The 19,790-nt window shown below is 38.0% G+C and overlaps 2 long non-coding RNA genes across 3 annotated transcripts; one reads left to right on the forward strand and one right to left on the reverse strand.

Annotated features, from left to right (window-relative positions):
- The first annotated feature begins 10,785 nt into the window (after positions 1-10,785).
- LOC310734883 lies at positions 10,786-18,379 on the forward strand. The gene is made up of 2 exons (XR_014536169.1): positions 10,786-12,381; positions 17,446-18,379. It is a non-coding gene; the product is annotated as an uncharacterized lncRNA (long non-coding RNA).
- Positions 12,899-14,793, reverse strand: LOC310734882. Of its 2 annotated transcripts, none has more exons than XR_014536167.1 (2): positions 13,799-14,793; positions 12,899-13,578 (listed from the first exon to the last, which is right to left on the reverse strand). It is a non-coding gene; the product is annotated as an uncharacterized lncRNA (long non-coding RNA). The 2 variants fall into 2 exon arrangements; XR_014536168.1 differs by having other exon boundaries at positions 13,714-14,793.
- Positions 18,380-19,790: the final 1,411 nt, after the last annotated feature.

Here is a 19,790-nt window from a genome sequence, read left to right on the forward strand (position 1 = left end):
GCTCACCACCTGCAGGAGGGACCATAAGGGACGGTGCTGTGAGGATTGGGCAGCAGTCGAAGGCGGGGGCCTGCTTAGACTGCTGCCCCCGCGACCCGAATTACGGATAAGCGGGAGTGAATGAATGAATGTATGAATAGTATAATATCTCATTAACAAAGGGAATGAGGTAAGAATGCACCATAGACACACACACACACATACATACACACACCTCTAAAAGCAAAGGCAACTTAGACTACAAAATACACCTACTGACACGCTGTTTAAGAGGTGGGAAGAAACCGGAGATATGAGGAGAACATGCACAGAAAGTCTGAACTTTCTATGTTGTAACCTGACCTCAGGATTAAACTAGGGGACCCTGGAGGTGTGAAGCAGCAATGCTATGCTGTGTCTCTGTGCTATCCTTTAATTACATAATCTCATTATAGAAATCAAGTATGTGTAACTACAGAAGATAAACATGGAAATTGCTGTAATCTGATTGCTGTTACTTTCTTACAGATTACTTAATTACACTATTGACGGCAATGAATCATATTCTATTCATTCATTAATGTTCTCAATGGCCATATGACAGCTTTTATGATGCCTTTGATGACATCAGATAATAACAAGTGAGTGGCTTTGAAAAGAAATAATTATAATGCAAATACATTTGTCAAGTGGAACCATTCATACTGACCAATCATAGTATTTAAAAAAAATGTTAACAAAACAATACAGGGGTTTAAAAATCACATTGTTGGTATTCAGTGTCATGAATCAGAGTATATAGTGTCGTGAACGGAAAATAATCAGATACTGTTTTACTATTTTTAAGTAATCTTATAGATTCCATTAGTCCTGGAATCTAAGCAGTGCCTCCTCTGTAATTTATCCAACACCGGTGCCAAAAAATTAAAAGGACCTGCCCTTCAGTGATATGTTGATTGCACCTTGGCTCCTTGAGGGCAGCTGGCAATGTGCGTTTGCACTTTAACAGTGCTAGTGGGGGGAGCTTGTGAGAGCTTTACAATGAATTTAATAATAATAAAAATATGAATAATAATAATAATAATCATCAACATTTAATATTAGTCTAAGGTCATTAGCTGTGATGTATTATGCTAGTTGCTAGTCATGCTGGAGAATACGATTTAAATTTTAATTCAATATATACAATTATGGGCAATGCTTTGGCACCAATTAATTATGCTGAATAATAATAATGATAATAATAGTAATAATAATGATGATAATAATAATAATAATAATAATAATAATAATAATAATCATAATAATAATAATAATAATAATTAACGCATATTAAACAATTAAGCTGCACATGTTATACAATTCTAGTCTATTAATTTGATTGGTCAAGTGGTGTTCCAAAAATGCATACAGTAGAAGTCCTCTATGCACACTGTCACTTTTCACTGTGTCAATTACGCCTCTCTACTGCATATACTATGTAAAATTATTTATCCTTGCCCTAAACTGTTTTCACAGTAATGTTAATGACACATCATCGTTAAATGAGGAACAAAAACTCGAAGAAGAGATGCCAGTTTTACCGGAACTACCTTTAAGAAGAACGGACGAATCACTGTGAGCTAGCAAGCTAGCAAGCCAACAAGTCAACGTCAAATGAAGTGAGTGTTTTTTTCTCAAAGTCTAATTCCATGTGCTTAGGAAAAGCAAACAGGCCATTGACTGTATTGTTTGATATTGGTTTCATGGAATGCACCCACAATCATGTTAAACTGAATATTGGCCTTTCGGTCTCGTGTTGAAAAAGCACAGCTTTAACCACACTATTGCTCTGTTGATATTGGTCAGTTGTTCAATGCTCATTGTACATTTTTCATTTGTCAATCATCGTATCTAATTTTGATGTATTTTCCGTCGGAAAACCCTGCTTTCCTCAAGTTATTTCTCAAAAATACTCCAAATAAAATGGCCAACAGTCAAGCATTTTTTATAGTTTAAACTTTCTGATGCAACATGGATTCCAGGGAGCTATGCCCCATTTAGATTTTCCTTTGCTGACACAGTGCCCTCGCTATCGTCAAGGTAAATGGAAATAAATGTTTTCAATTCATTACTGTGCATGTTCAATAAAATCAACATAAAAAAAAAGTAAGATGTTTTCAAGTACAGCAAATTATAAATTGAATGCTCTAACCAGCCCCCCAGCTGGGATCCATGCATTGTTTCTTTTAAGGTTTCACAGCTCTGATTCTGGTGTTTGGTATTTTATTCAGAATAATACATTTAAGGATTCATTTGAATGTGGGATTTGGGACCTTCTTGAGGGAGGGGAATGAGGTTGCAGGTTAGTTTTGAGTGTATGTGGTGAAGAAATGCAAATATTTTATCGATCTGTAAAGGAATATCTTTCCTTGGAAGGAAGCAAAAGTAACTTTTAGGTGAAGGCACTGTTTAACTGTGGTTAACACAGGTTAACTGTTTGGCTTCTGTTGTCACTGTTGTCATTGTTACGTTTGCTGATTTGTTATTGTTATGCCTTATTACATTTTGTACTTCCTGTTTGCACATCTAAATATTTCCGCACTATTTATTTAATACCGCTTTATCATTATCTTGTATATTTTCCTCATATCCTCTCTTATTTTCTTTTAGTTTCTTATATTTTCTCAACTTTTGTATGTATAAACCCTTTTATCTAATGCAGATTTCTGACATTTCACTGCCAAATGTTGTATTCAGGCATATAACTATGTTTATAACTATAAATAAAAATCTTGAATCTTGAATAGTATGTTGTGTCAAAGCGAGTAAAGTTTCTCATATCACTCTTTTAGCAATGCCCTCCAGCATTTTTTCTTTCTTTTTTTTTTTTCAAACTGATTGGCACAAACTTCTAAACTGCCTCCTTGCCAGACCGCATTCTCTAAGCACAAGCATCAAACCAGCCCTGGGACTTTACAGTAGACTGCCGGGCATGGGAGGTGGGGGTGTTTAAAGGGGGATGGGGGGTTTAAATATTTAAGTTAAATTCCAGCTTGCACTTTTTCAAGGTGTACTTAGCGAAAAAAGAAAGAAAAAATAAACCATTATGTTTCACTAGACTGTAGATGACTTGGCAAAATGCTCTCATGATTACAGCTTCATAAGAATTTGCATGCATCTACACTTACCTACTAAATGGTAGGGTGAAAGGAAATGCTTTCTTTCTTTCTTTCTTTCTTTCTTTCTTTCTTTCTTTCTTTCTTTCTTTCTTTCTTTCTTTCTTTCTTTCTTTCTTTCTTTCCTTAATTTATTCATTCATTCATTCATGACATCCAAAATACTGCTGGTGTTCATTAGAACGAATAAAATGTCTGCGTAAAGATTAGCCGAGCCAAATTCCAATATAAAACCCTTACAATTGCAAAGTGCCTATCAGAACATCCAGTCCATATTACTACAAGCAAACAGAAAGTATGCAGTTAGCTTCCTCTCATCTGGCACTGTGTGTACATGCCTGTTGCGCAGGGTTGCGTGACTGCAGAGAATGAGTGTAAAGGTTCCCGTCCTGCCGCAGGCTAGAGGCGCACCAAGATCTGCTACTCACTTGTAATCCTTTGTAAGAAAGACTTGAATAAAACAAACAAACAACAAAATACTTGGGTATCGAGGTGAGATGTTGACGCTGCCTGACTGCACTCAGAAGTGTGCTAGGATACAAGATACAGGATCAGAAATGTGAATCGGATCATGTATTGGTCAAATGTTTTGCAGAAGTGGAGCCTGAAATAGTGGAGAAGTGAAAACAGACACTAACATTTTGAGTGCGGAATATATATATTTTTTTGAGACCTAATGTGAGCTAGTGGTTAAAGTGGTTTTCTTCAGCAGCTGTTTACATGCAGGTTTTGTTGTGAGTCAGAACAGACATGCTGCTCCTGGCAGTAATACTGGAAGATCACACACACTGCTGATTCATTCTGTTCCAATGCAGACTCCCAACATGATGCAGAATCACGTGTTCTAGAAAAACAAAACTGACTCTAGCATCAACTTTATATATATATGTATTTATAAATAACTGGAATTGAATATTGACAGGTCCAAAACCAACTAATGCCCTTGTTTGCTCAGGATTCTCCAAAAACCATGAGTAGGTATACATACAACTGCTGCTGCTGTGACAAAGAGGAGTGCCTTGTGAAAGTTAGGGGTGTGTGTGTTTGTTTGTGTGTGTGTGTGTGTGTGTGTGTGTGTGTGTGTGTGTGTGTGTGTGTGTGTGTGTGTGTGTGTGTGCACGCACATTTATGTCTGTCAAGATGGCTAAGCAGGAAAGGAGGGAAGGGTGGGAAGCATGGAGAACCCTGCTGTTTTCCCATCCCAGGTGGAGTGTTTCAGGCTGGAGAGATTTGTAGGAGGTGGTGAATGGGGGGTGATGGGCTGGGCTTGACCCCTGCTGGGCCACTGAGACCTCCCTCACCTGTTGCGCTCGTGTCTGAACAGGCAGGACTCGGGGCCCATTGTGTTCAAAAGCTCTGCCTCTCACCAGGCGCTGAACTCCCAGAAGCCCTTGCTTCTGTTTTCCACAGTTCCAAACGCCTCACACCCAAAACAATACGCACAGCAGTGGCAAAAAAAACCTCCCATCTGGCCGCCTTGACTGGGTGCCAGACGAATCAAAGGCTGGGAGGAAAGAGAGGAAAAGAAGGATCGGTGAGAGTCAGAATGTCTGTCACTTGATCTTGGAGCAAATGCAAAACATGGGTTTATAAAACTGGCTGTTTATGTAACTGTCTAGATTGGTTTAGGGTTCCAAATATCGATATCGTTTTTTTTATTTATATTAAAATTAAATATGAAACCTGCCACCAATGATAAGAATTTCAGCACTGTCAGCATGGTCCTATTTGCACGGTTATTTTTTATGTACCTGCCTTCAATATTTTTTGATCCAAATCCCCCAAAATATACCAACCTAATCAAAACCACTGCAACCCTGACCAGGCAGTTACTAAGGATGAGCACAAAGATAAGTACTGATGCACAGCTTTGGCAAAAATAAAAAAGAAATAAAAAAGAAACATCCACTTATCTGTCATATCTGTACATTTAAATAACATTTGCACTTCATTTTAAATATAATATAACAGGTATAACATACATCCAAATTTTCTGGTTGACTTCCAATATTTGAATATTTTATGAGTTTCTAGATTCTACCACTACAGAACCAGTAGAAAAACACTTTAAAGATATAAAGATACTCCACTTATCAGGTTTCTAAAGTGTGTACCGCATGCGCTATACTATAAGCAGAGAACAATATACAACCATGACAACCACACAAGGACACAGATTAGCTCCGAACAAGCTCCAAAGAAATATTAAATGTCGGAATGTTATTATGTGATTCTGTTTATGTCACTGAGAACAAACACATTGGTAAGAAATTGATGAGTCTACCAAGGTGCAGCCCCACCCTTCATTTACTCATGATCTGCTTAGGTTAAGCTCTCAGCTGTTATGGCATTTTAGGTGGTGTAGCATTGACCATTGTGTTCCTCCACTTTGTGTAGGTGGCAGCAAAGTGGTCCTTTTGGAAACCAAAAAAAGAAAATTAAGGAAGTCTTTTTGTTTGTGGGAACTGGCCTCAGGTGCAGGAGACCTCTAACCCCTTCCAGCTTGCAGGTGGAACAAAAGGACCCTTAAGGAGGAGACAAGTTCTTTGGAGCAAGCTGGCCTCAGGAGCTGTGGGAATTGGCCGCAGAATCGCGTTAAAGCTTACAAAAACATTGCCGTTAATCAGACGGGCCTGCTTTAGGAAAAGCAGCGATGATGTGCTTAACAGCATGGGATTAATCATCTTATTCATATTATTATAAGCAATGATTTCTTAACACTTTTTTGACACAAGCTGCCAAAGAAGCGCTGATTACACATCAACACCAGTGAATCTTGGCTTTATAAACTGCTGATTGATCATGTATGTCTTTCGTGATGATTTCTTTCTGCGACGGCCCATCCTTCATCCCAGTCAGTAAAGACCGAAAATGGCTCGGTGACAGGCAACTCTACTTGTTGAGTGGAGACGCACAATGCCTTCTCTTACTGCTGACTAACAATAGAACTAGTGAGGCATAGGTTACAGAACCAGCTGTGATGCTGGCCACTGTTTTATGTCATTTTACAGCTCTGGCCTGACAAATAGCTCAGGTGAGCATCTAGAAACTGCTATAAATGTGCACCAATGTACTGTGCACCAATGCGTCAGAAATCAGAGGTTGAAGTTACTGTTCGTTAATGAAAAGATGTTCAGGAAATTCAGTTGTTGCTTGTGCACTCCAACTCCTTTTTGACCACATTTACAGCGCTTAGACTGATACTGACTCAACACTACCACCAAGTGGTCCTCTCTTTCACTCATTGACTTCATTCCACCACTTCTAGCCTTTTGGAGTTAGTGAGCGAGTAGAGGATAGGCTGGAAAGATGACCTTACTGCAAAAAAAAAAACATCCACTGGGATAAGATTTTCCATTGCACACTTGCTTGTTATATTCAGACATTCTTTTCACATCACAAGCTGACAAACAGTAGTTAAAACATTTTTGAAATGGGTTCATATGCACTATAAGGACTTTTTTTTCCCAGTGAAAAAAGCTGAAAATCTGCTCAGAAACCAGAAAAAAAAAAAAAAAAAAAAAAAAACAGACAAGAAAATATCGCCCCCGAGTGGTCCGCCCAGTGAAACCGATGACATGCAGAACTAGTACTGTACTTGGTATTGAATTTCAAGTGACTCAGAAAGTTGCAAAAGATGGACAATCTGCAAATCAAACCTTAGCATTTATTTGTGTAAAACAAAAATGTAAAAGATTATAATTTAAAGAAGACATTTGCAATTATAGGGAGAGAACTGAAAGAGAAGGACAGAGCACTTGCATTTAAAATAAATATTGATCTTTGTTTTTCAAGAAGCCATCTGTCCACAATGTAGTAAGTAGGTGTGGCGGAGAAAGTTTTCGAGGAAGAGCTGTGCAACAGATAAATACATTTAGAAAAGAATCACCAGTGAATCATTCTGAATAGAATTGCTATTATAAAGAAGTACGAGAAACAAATCCAGATTGTATTATAGAGTGTAATCATTGTATAGTGGGGTCACAAAATATGAGACTACACTGAAAGACTAAGCTGATTTCTTTAGTGAAAAAAAAACAAAACAAAAAATAGAAACTTGTATGTATGTATATAGGTCGCTATTCAAACTGAGGCAAATTTGCAACAACTATGCTACTAAGTAAAATTTAATTCACTTGTATAATTTTTGCTGTTGCACTGTTCATATGATTAGTTTATTTCTATAGAGCTTTTAACAATGGACATGGTCTCAAAGCAGATTAGATTAGATCTGAATTAGATCATCAGTTGTAAAGGTGGTACAAATATGCGGTTTGAACGCAAAACAAAAGAGGAAAAGTACCAAATGCTAAATTAAAAATTCATCTGAAATTCATGTCAATATTGTGAAGACTGAACTTTCATTGGAGGTGGTAAAAATATGATTTACACTAAAAATGCAATTAAATCAATATATAATTTTGGTGTAAAATCTTCACTACAGGTGAACTTTCAAAATGTATTTGAAAAGATCACATGTGGTCTGGCTGAATGTTAAAGTCAATAATCCCAAAACATACAGCAGCTCAAACTACAGAACAGTTGAATATATATATATATATATATATGTTGTATGAGTGTTTGAAATGTATTTAGCATATGCATGTACAGTAAGAAAGAATGGCTCACCGCTGCAAGCGAGCGCTGATGTCATGATCTTACTCACGTATAAGGTCGCTCAAGGACCTAAAAGTTTATTTGTACGTCGCAGAAACCTGAGCCTTAATGGGAGCGGTTATATCGCCAGTGTCACGGAAACTGAATTATTCAAACAGATTCATAGGTATCACTCTAAGGCTCGTTGTCTACTAGTCATATTTACACAAATGCTCCTATATTAAAAACCTATATCAACATGGAAACGCAGTTACAATATATACTTGAGGGCAACAATACAACAAAGCAAAAACGACCGCAAAACCTATTGGGACGGTACACAAAGAAACACAAACACGTTTGCATAAACCTCTTCGCATGTGCAAACAGACACACACAAAAAAAGTGTGAGCATAAACGGTGTTGGCTTTCTTTCCGTTGTGCAAGGGCACGCTCGTGTTGGAAACTCGATCTCGCTCAATAATTCACAGTAACGCTGGGGTCCAATGCCGCTCACCATTGAGTGATCTGATGCCTCTAAATTTCATTGTCTCAACTGGTATGCCAGGTTTTCCCATTTAGATGGAGAACCGAAAAAACTACAATCTTATGACTGGTCTTAAACGAAATGGCTGGGATTGGGAGCTACTTTTTCCAGGTATATATTTGAAAAATAAGTTGTGGTGTTTTGGTCTACACCATGAGTCTTCTTTCTAGTCTCCTTTAAAAGGAAAGATGTTTTTGTTGGGGTACAGCATGAGGAGAATTGACACAGGAAGCAGCACAGAGGACTCAATCCAGGTGATGCATCTTTGTCTCCATTTCCTTAATTGAGCCAGAGAGAGCAGGTTAAGTGAGGCATAAATCTTTCGCAACTGTGGCAAAGCATCCAGCTAGTCATCAATAATGAATGCCAGCTCCTTGTGCGTGACTGATTATCACACATCACATATATTTTGACATCACAGCCAAAAGCCTGGTCCTGTTCAAATTGCTTCATGTTTACAGGAGAGTAGTGAGTAGTGAAGTCATAGGCTGAAATCAAGGGGACTTTTATTTACACCTGGGTAGAAAGATCTGGATGATGAATTTAGTAGCAGATCTATCAATAAAAGTTTGCTGCTCTCTGAAGCATCTTGGACATTACTGAGGCCAATAATCCAAGCTTAATGCTCAAGTAGACAACTGGAAATCCAAACTGGTGGGGCTCTAAATAAACCTTTAACTAGAACACAATGCTGGACCAATTCATTACTGAATCTTTGAGTTGTTTTTGTCATGTAAAAAAACACATTACTCTATCCTGGCAGTGATGCCACCTTTGTTGACTCGCTACAAAGTGCCACTTTCGTTACAGCTGGTTTCAGGATGACTCAATTGAAGCGCTGACCAAATGTCCTGAAGCATTTTGGCACTGAGGCATTAAGTCCTTGTAGCTCAAGAGTCTGAGCTAACAACTAGCAGAGTGAGTGATGGCCTCAAGGACAGCTCTAATCTTCACAGTAGCTTAAACCTCACTTGTAACTTTGTATAAAGTTCTCTGTCTTAATAAGTAAATATAAAATACCTGTTCTAATAAAACAACATAAAAATAACTAAACACTAATCACTCTTCTGAGAGGGTCTCATTGGAGGACAGACATTCCGAAGGTTGTTCCAACCTGTAATAATGAAAAGCATTTACTTTTAAAAAAGATTTTAAAACTAGTTACTTGGGAAGAAAACACTAGACAGTTGAGAATCCTTAAATGCTTTAAAATATTTATATGAGAAAATGGAAAAACAGCTACATAAACAGGCCAAGCCAGATTTCCTCTAATTGTGGGTCAAGTCTGAGTAAGAATAATAATTAATAACACCAAATTCAGTACCACATTAATTGAATAAACCACTGTTTAAGGAAACAGAATCTTTAATGCAAGTTTAATGTATTTATAGATGCCTCAGATGAAAGCTATAACTCGGCTAGCTAACTAGCTAGCATTTTGTTTCAGATTACTAAAATAAAAATCGGTCAGTGTTTTAGTAGAATATAGTGTTATTTGCATTCATGCTCACAAGCTCGTTAAAGCCTGACCATCATATACATATGTCCAGTATTTGCTGTAATAAAAAACCCACTCTTCTGGGAAGGCTTTCCATGGGATTTATGCTCATTCAGCTATACCAGGATTAGTAAGATTAGGTAGTGTTTTATACTTAAAGAGACCTGGGGTTCTGTTTGTGTTCCAATTCAGCAAGGTGTTCAGTGTAGTTGAGGTCAGGGCTTGGTGTAGTTATGTTCTTTGACAACAGCAATGGCAAACCATTGTCTTCACGGAGCTTGCTTTGTGCACAGGTGCATTGTTATGCTGGAACAGGTTTGGGCTTCTTAGATCCAATAAAATAAAATTGTAATGCTACAGCATATAAAGACTTCATATGCAAATGTTTGCTTCCAACTTTGAGGCAAACGTTTGTATAAAATGGCTGTTATGTTCAAGGGTCCACATACTTTGGCAATATAGTGAATCTGCATAGTTGGATACTCAGTATATGTTAACATACAGATATTTTCAGTAGAATACTTTATAATTGTGGAAAAGCTTTTCTTCTAAAAATGTTGTGAAATGTTATAAAATCATATTAGTTTTGGTTGGAAAAATAAATTATGGTACAATACAGTAATATATAAAAAGGCAAAAAGGAACATATCTATAATGATTCATCCTCCAGACACAGAGAAAATGAGTAATCTTAGAAGACCTTTATAGACTAATTAAATATGTTTAAATAATAATTGCTACTCAAAGTGCATTATTATTATAATAATACTAATTATTATTATTTGCTTTAGTAATAGTAGTAGTAATAGTAGTTTTATTGGTATTATTATTATTATCATTATTACTGGTGGTTTCTAATGTTTTAATGCTTTATTCTGTTTTATTTGTCTTTAATTCCAATTTGTTTGTATACCATTGTTACAACTATACATTGTACAGCTATACTTGGCAAAACAAGACCAATGAAAGGGAACTACCCTGAGATGACACGTGAGCAAATCCTTGAGATAAAACTAGATGATGTCATTCCTAAAATGTTTGCCTTGTATGTAAATGCATTTAGGGGTGGAGTTAAATATAATGTGTTACCTGTTATTGTGATCATATGTATTATGATTTTGTAATGTATTACTAAAATAAAACACGTGAATAATTCAATGAAGGGAATAAAATGGATCCAGATATCTGCCAAATATGAACAAAAAAAGGGACGCATGTGTTCTGCCCATGTGCAGCCCAGTTAGGTTTGTTTTGTGCTTTTTTTTTAACCCAGCTCAATTTACAGAGTGACAGAAACCTGTCAGTGAGAGTAAAATGCAATTAGCAAGACTTTAGATTTCTCTAGCAACTCAGCTCTGGAAGAACCTGCTCTATGTCAACATGTATGGAGACAAACTGACCTGGGGTCTCACATTTGCCTTATCTTAATTGTCATATCAACTGTCCTTAGTTAGGGATTACCTTAATGGGCGCATCCATTACATTCATGAACATGAGAGAAAACAGAGGTTAATGTAAATTATTGACACCTTACAGGCAAGCAATTACAACTTAATTATAGCTTTTGTCAGGCAAATGGTACAATTGGTAAACTCAGTCTGTGACCTAAAGCTAAGAAAAGCTCCACCTTAAACTTTTGCACGCCCTCTACAACTTCCCACCTTTTTTATTCCTTTTTTTGTCAAAGAGGTATGACAGTAAAAAAAGAAAGTGTAAAAGTACAAGGTGGAACAAAGCATAGAAATGTGTCTTCATTTAATCACATGCAATCACAGGCATTATGTATTAAGCAACATGACAAATAAAGCCCACCTCCCAGCTTTACTTTTCTATAAGCAGAGATCCAGTAGTTAGGGAAAAAAAAAAAACATGCCCATATTGGGAGCGAGTTCGAACAGAAAGCTGGGTGGTAACTGTACATTCCTGGAGCATGTTTGAATTGATTTGAGATGGGTTAAAGCAATTTGAATTCAGAATCCTATTTAATCGTTAACATGTGTTTTAGAGGAGTATATAGCAGTTTTGCTTGCAATGTTAGGAAGAGCTAATTCTAATGACTCGAAATTCCTGTGAAAACCTGGCATCAATTCATTTATCTGCAATAAACCTGGCAGTAACGATTTCACCAGACGTACTGGGGACTTTGACATATTACGACCCGAGCCACTGGGACTCTGTTGAATATTTGAGGATTTAAGTCTTATTTCGGAAATAAAAACGTTACTTTTTCCCACATGTCTGAGGCTTAATCCAGATAAGTTTGAGTCATTGTCAACGTGACAATGTTTTTTTTTTTTTATGTATTCTGACTTAGTGTGCAGTGTCTTTGCATGGACTCTTTTTTTTTTTTCCATCACCCACAAGCTCATGGGAAAAACAAGGCATCTGCCGAAAGCCGCCATCAGTGGTTGCCCACACACAGGGCAAAAAAAAGAAGTGGGGAAGGTAGGAACAATGTGAAGGTGTTGCTGGCTGACGCCGCTGTAAGCCAGTGTGGCTCAGGTGAGGCGGGTTCTCCTTTCAGGTCCGTCGTCTGCACTCTTCCCGTCATACTCATGAGAAACTCCCAGCGTGCCTTTAGGGCCATCTCTCGCCAGTAACAGGTAAGCCTGTTGACACATGTCAAATCCTTCTTCTTTCTCGTGTGTGGTTTTTTTTTGGTTCCCCTCCTCACCTCAAAGTTTTTGTGAACGTCGTGCAACGCCCTGTCTAAACCGCAGACATCAGACAAAACCGCCCGAGCGAAGCCGGGACTTGTTTGATTGCGCTGCCTCGCAACCTGGGCTAGCACACACACCCCTCTCAACCTCACAAAAAAGCACACACACAGTCACACACACCTCAACCGACGTCAACAATGCCACATGTCCTTCACCTAACAATCCCTGAGGCCTGATCCGAGCTTGGGCTAAAGCCATAGCTAGGAAAAAAAAAAAGGTGAGATGCTGATGGATAAAGGAGTGTGTGGATTCCTTGGACAGGTGTCGGATGCAAGGACTATTTGATCACTTTACATGTGTAGAGCGAACAGGAAGATGGAGAAAGCTGAGGTGGCAAAGGTTAGATGTGCTCTGTCGTCACATCAAGAAAAATATATAATAATTGAGGCCCAGGACATAATGCGACTTGTGCAAAGGGTTTTATAAATTGAACAGTTAGATAAATAAAATAAACATAATCCACATACACCACCGTGTTCAAACACAGTCCTTCTATTAGGAGACACTCTTTCAATTTAATTTGTTCATCATTTTGTTTTTTTTTAATACAAGAAAATGGTAATTATTTAGTGATGCTGTAGTGAGCGGGGGCTCGAGTTTTGTCGCAAAATGTCGCAAAAGCCAAACATTGAGAAAACACAGTGAGTCAGTGCACATCACAGGTTTCTTCACTTATAATAGGCTAACATGTCATGACTTTTAAAAGCAGTGTGTGAAAAGCTGGTAATCAACACAAACACGTGCTGCTGTTCCCCCGACATTTCCACTACAACTGCTTGCCGAAATATCGGTTTCAGTTTTGAGCTGTGATTCGTGTCTGGGTTTTCTATCAAATGATTAATGCTTATCATCACAACCATTATTATCGTTGATTAACATGACTGCTGGGGCAGGGGATTAAAAGTTTCAGTACTGCCATGAAATAAAGGATATCTTGCTAGAAGGCACCAGTTGGTCCAGTCTAGGCAGCACTGCATCAGATACTTGTAAACAAGGTCGTCTTGTATTTCCTGTTGCTTTGCACGACAGGCTCTTGGCAGCAACAGTACACGCTGGCCTGGCTGTAGCAATGCTTGGCTGCTGAGGTGTAGGAAGTAGATAGAGAGAGTGGGAGGGAGGGAGGAGAGTCAGGAGGTCAGAAATATGGAAAACACCATCATGATTGCTAGCAATCATAGGAGATCTCCAGTAGCATAAAAAAAGAAAACAATTTACCCGCCATGTTGGTAGCTTCAAGCCACTGGGAAAATCTAGTGCAGGCAAAACATAGGTAAGTGTTACACGCAAAAAGGTTACACACCTCCTCCCAATATCTCCTTTGCCTCCAAGACCCAGCTTGGTTAGATGTTTTGTACATCTAACAGACATCTTGAGGAATACATCAAAGGAAGCTTCCAAATAAACAAATCCATGCAAGAAAAAAAATATTCTGGATCTGAAATCCACCGAACACTGCAGTCCTCACTACATACAGAAATAATGCTGTGGCCAATATTTGGTTATTTTATATACCATGAACCACGCTTTGTATATTATCAGAACCCATGCTAATGGATAGTTTGGTTGATGACAGGTGTGGTGTTGGCAGCATCGTTATATGACAAAGGAAAATGGGTGGACAGAAACACCACATGATTTCAGTTTTGTCTACACAGAACACAATGTGCCAGTGCTGCAGCTTCTGGCAATTGGCAGCATCGCCCGTGCCAGCAACTGCAAGTGGCAATACATGCCAAAACCTTTAAGCTCAGCAAGGGCAACACCTGGTGGCAATAATAGTGGTCAACAATACTTTTTTATGATCTGTGACATCACTCAACATCCCATCAGCATCCACCATTGTCTTTGCATAAATTAAGTAACAGCAGCCAATGAACACATGGTTCTTGATGTTCTAATGAAGGACAAAAAAAGGATGTTTTGGTGACTGTACAGCCTGGCACTATAACTGCCAAGGCTTAGATTATGCTTTTCGTTATATACGCATCTGCCAAAGGAACACATGTAAACATATTCTAGTTCCAGAGAACCTTCAATCAGCTATCTATGATAGTTCCCTCAATGAAACACTGGTCCCATCCTAACCCAGTCTCCATCCAGCTATAGCTGCTTCCTTCCCTCCTTCTGGGTCTGGGGATGTGCAGTCTGTAATTTTGGAGTAGCCACACCACATAAGACTAGGATATAAATATCCATTTCTCCTATTCCTGTCAAAATAAAGGGTGCTGTGAAAGAAACAAGAGCTCTTTAGTGGCCTATTCCAGGTTATTCTAGGAAACCCGGCACCTACAGCACTCGAAGTGCTGCCTTCATGAATGGGATGCACGCAGCTATTGTGTCTATTAGTTCAACAGCTACAAAATACTAATACTAATTACCTCGTTTGAGTGATCAAATAAAAGAATAAAATATTTTCTAATTAAAGCTGAATGTTTCATTGGTTTGGTCTAGATAATAGTTGCAATAGCTGAGTGCACTTACATCACTTTATTATCATAACTGGTGGTTAAAAAAAAAAACAGAAAATGCAACAAGGGCTAATAGATGCATACTGGGGCAAGAATCATGCTGCCCCACAACTCTATAAAAATTTTTATTGCCGGAGGAGCAGCAGACAGGAAGGTTAATGGCAGCATTGGCATTGGTTGTGTATTAGACTCGCGAAATATTAGCGTCATTCTTGTTTTACAAAAAAATCAATTGTAACCAAAGGCAAAGCGTAAGTGCAGACAAGATGAGAGCCGGGTCTATTGCATGATATATTAAAAACATTATAAGAAGCATTTATTCTAATTTATTTACAGACGTCAGAAATGCGTGCACACCACCATGACAAACATCCGTTTAGTATGTTGTCCATCAGCTTCTGGATATAAATTAGCGGAATGATTTATAGAATAAATCACGTGGGATAACGTCTCAAATAGTTTTGTTTCTGACGATGATGTCCTTGATGTCATGAGGTTCTGCTGGTGCTATGCGTAATTCTAAAACCATGCAAACATAAAGCAAAGCAGAATAACATCACTTTCTCTCCTCGCCTAGTTTTAAACCTAAAAACATTATGTTATAATTATGCATAATTCTTTGCACTGGATTTCAGTGTCCAGGACAAAACAATATTTGCATAATAAACGTGATTAGTCACTCTTTCACAAGAAAATGTCATGGCATTCACACAATGACAGCACTCTTCTCACCACACACACACTTTTGAGGCACATGTGACGTCTTGCTCTCATTTTCCTTAGATGTTCACTATTGCTGTGCAACCTGTTGACAAAAATATAGATCAAAGCAAGAAGCCTGTCGTGTTGAATATCAGCGTGCCTGTGGTTACTACAGCGAAAACACCTGCCTTATGTGTTCAGCACACACACACACACACACACACACACACACACACACACACACACACACACACACACACAGACACACACACACACACACACTTAGATAAGATCTACCTATTGATTGTCAGCTCAGAAACCTGCAGCTGACTGATGGCTAGTTTTGCAGTTTCACTGTAATTGTAAGGTTGTTTACTAATGCAGATCTCTCAAGCCACAAATGCAAGTTATTCTACATTGTATGTAGAAATTAATCTCTTATAAGCAGCCAAACAAATATCCACCTTATAGAAATATCCACATACACACTTGTAAATATCATTATAATTAAAAGTATAACTGTAATTATCAGAATTTAGACATCTTTCTGCTATGCAAAAGTACCACACAGCCAAATGAGATCTTGTCTGGAGCTGGAAAGAAGTAGAATGGGTAACCAGGAGGAGGAGGAGAAGGAGGAGGAGGAGGAGGATTCTATGTGTGGAATGCTCCAAACCCAGGGCTGGTGTTGCGACTCGTCCCAGACTCTGTGCCGTCACCGCTGGGGTCTGTGGCCAGACCTCCTTATGCCAGACCTGCTGGCTCCAGATCCCGCCCAGGCTAGTATAGCTGCAGTGCAGGACCCATAATTACAGCACCAGTCCCCACCCCCCCACCACCACCACCACTGCCTCCCTCTCTTACTGTTAAAAAAGTGCAAAGGAAAGAACCTTGTACTGTTTAATATGAATATTATGCAGTGTAAAATTTATATACAAGTTAGCAGGAACTTTAATGTGCATGTGGTGAGACAGGGCAAGAAAAGATTCAGTGCGGTTTTAGGATCTACTAAAAACTTGTTTGAGGAAAACTTTATTACAGAGACATGAAGCCAAAAAAAGAGAGAGAGAGAGAGAGAGAGAGAGAGAGAGAGAGAGAGAGAGAGAGAGAGAGAGAGAGAGAGAGAGAGAGAGAGAGAGAGATTTTTATTCTGAAGGAAAGCAGTTATTCACTATATGGACAAAAGTTTGTGGACACCTGACAATTTGTATGTGTTTAATTAACATTTCCTTTTGCAATTATTCATGCAACTATTTGCTCTTTTAATAACCTCTATTCCTGCTGATTTAGCTACAAGGGTGTTAGTAAGGTCAGGTACTGATGAAGTCTGAGGAGGCCTGAGGTAGTCTGTGTTCACTAGGGTTTGGTTGTCCTAGTTCAAGTCAAGAGAAGATTGAATGCTACCCAATTCACAATTTCGAGACATCAAATACAACTGTGTTTCTACAACATTAAACCACATATGGCTGGAACAGTCAGGTGTCCCAATACTTTTGACCATATAGTGTAGGTGTATCAAGCATCAAAGAGACAAATTCAATTGTATATTATATTTTATATATATATATACCACATTATTATATTCTCACATCTAAAGATCCTTAATTTTCTAAAGCAGCAGCTCTGTATTAATGTGCTTGTCCGAGTTTGTTATTATTCCTATCATTCTGACAGACTTGTATGAAAAAAAAATGTAAAAAATCTATCCGTATTAATGAACTGATTGTAAAAAATATTTTGTCGAATAATTGTGTAAACGTTGAACCCCTCTGTCAAGCTCCTGAAGTTTGCAGACGACACTACAGTCATCGGCCTCATCCAGGATGGAGACAGGTCTGCTTACAGGAGGTTAAATAGCTGCCTGTCTGGTGCAACCACCACAACCTGGAGTTCAACACGTTCAAAACAGTGGAGATGATCGTGGACTTCAGGAGAAATCCCCCAGCACGCCCCCCACTCACCATCATGAACAGCACTCTAACAATAGTGGAGTCATTCAAGTTTCTGGGTACCACCATCTCTAAGGACCTGAAGTGGGACAGTAACATTGACTCCATTGCTAAAAGGGCCCAGCAGAGGTGGGTTTGTCAACTGAGGAAATTTAACCTGTCACATGAGCTGCTGAAACAATTCTACTCAGCCATCATTGAGTCTACCCTGTGTAGATCTATAACTGTCTGGTTTGGCTCAGCTACCAAATCAGACATCAAGAGGCTACAGCGGACGGTTAGGACTGCTGAGAGGATTATTGGTGCCCCACTGCCCAATCTCCAAGATCTTTACTCATCCAGAGTGGAGAAAAGCGCTAAGAAAATCACTTTGGACCCCACACACCGAGCCCACGCTCTCTTCGAACTGTTGCCTTCTAGCTGGCGCTACAGAGCTCCGTCCACCTGAACAGCCAGGAACAAAAACAGTTTTTTTTTTCTGCAGGCTATACTCAGCCTGTACAATTAAAATATTCATAACTACACATTGTCCATCATAACTGTCACATTTGTACATAAAATCCAAATGGTCCATTTGTAAACTGAACACTGTAAATACATCTAAACATTTATTTAACAACACTTTTACTTTGTATATATTGCATTATTTAACTGTCTGGTTAACAATTCTGTTACATTATGTCTGTACTTTTGCACCTGATGCCAAGTCAAGTTCCTTGTGTGTGTAAGCATGCTTAGTAATAAAGCTATTTCTGATTCTGATTTTGATATTGTGATGTTTTCTATTAGATGTACAATTTAGATGCTTAAAAACTTTACATTGTAAAGTTTTCAGGGTAGACTTAAAGACAGATATATGCCTATATAAGCTATGGAAGCCCTAAGAGGTCATGCAGAGGTCTTGTTTGCTTGTGACCATGAGAAATAAATGATGCATTGAGAACAATAAGAGAACGAGTGTGTGTGGACAGTACAAAGAAGTGGGGAAAAAAATGGTAGCCCATTTTTTTCTGATATAAAAAAATACATTGGCTGGACTTTGACCCAGGATTATTACTGAATCATTGTTTTATGATTTGAATAAATTCTATGAACGATTCATTTAAATGAAGAAAATTGTGAGTTTATTATTTTATTCAGCTTCTTATAAAATGGATGTTTTGCTTTCCTAAGAATTTCTCACAGATATTTATTTGCTACAGGTTTGTTTTTGGATATTGTTTGTGGGAATATAGTTTTCTGCATCAGCCTCCTTGCAATTTCTTTCACACGTGTCTTTGACACTTTCTAATAAAAAAACAAAAATAGTTTTCCCTACAATATCAACATAACAAAAACATTTCTCTATCATGATATCAAATCTCAATCATAAATAAATTTTTCTATGTACTTAACATAACAGCATTGTTTGCATTGTGATGGAGGTAGAAAAAAGCTTGGTGCAATGTTCATATTTTCATATATTTTATATTTTGACTTAAACGGAAAAGACAACAAACGATCATCAAATGCAAATGTACATATGTATTGTATATACAGTATGGACAGTGTTATTTAGCTTTGCATGCTTCACATAAAGCTTTGTGTATTGGTCGTTACTGCATTGTTACAGTGGTGTGTTGTTGCGCTAAATGCACACATTTGAACACCTGCTCTTAATGTAATGTTCTGTCTATAGATCTGTATGTTCTATTTAGTTTTTTTGTTATCTTGTGTTAATGCTTTATGTTGCACCTTGCTTCTTCAGAAATGTTGTTCTTTCACTGTGTACTGTACTGTATGGCTGAAATGACAATAAAGCTGCTTGACAGGAACTTACTTGCTAAAATTAATTTCAAATGAGTCAAATGAAATTTTAAAAAGGGGAATCTACACAATAAACAACCTCCAATAATATTATTTCATGTAAAATCATGAGAGATGTATTAGCTTGTACAGTAAAAATTTGTGATTGATATTCTGATGTATTATTTATTCGTTTAATTGGTTGTTTTTTACACTTAAAATGTTTTGAGACTTTATGAGGTACGAGTGCATTTGCTGTAAAATACAGTGCTGTATGTATTTGCATTAAATGCAATTAAACGGTTATCATTTTCAAAGATTCCAAAGTTCATGTAAAACCAGTCCTGTTCACAAGGCATCAAACAAAAATGAGGCTGTGAGAAAACAA

The sequence above is a fragment of the Silurus aristotelis genome (assembly GCF_946808225.1).
Source record: "Silurus aristotelis genome assembly, chromosome: 12".
Classification (NCBI taxonomy): domain Eukaryota; kingdom Metazoa; phylum Chordata; class Actinopteri; order Siluriformes; family Siluridae; genus Silurus; species Silurus aristotelis.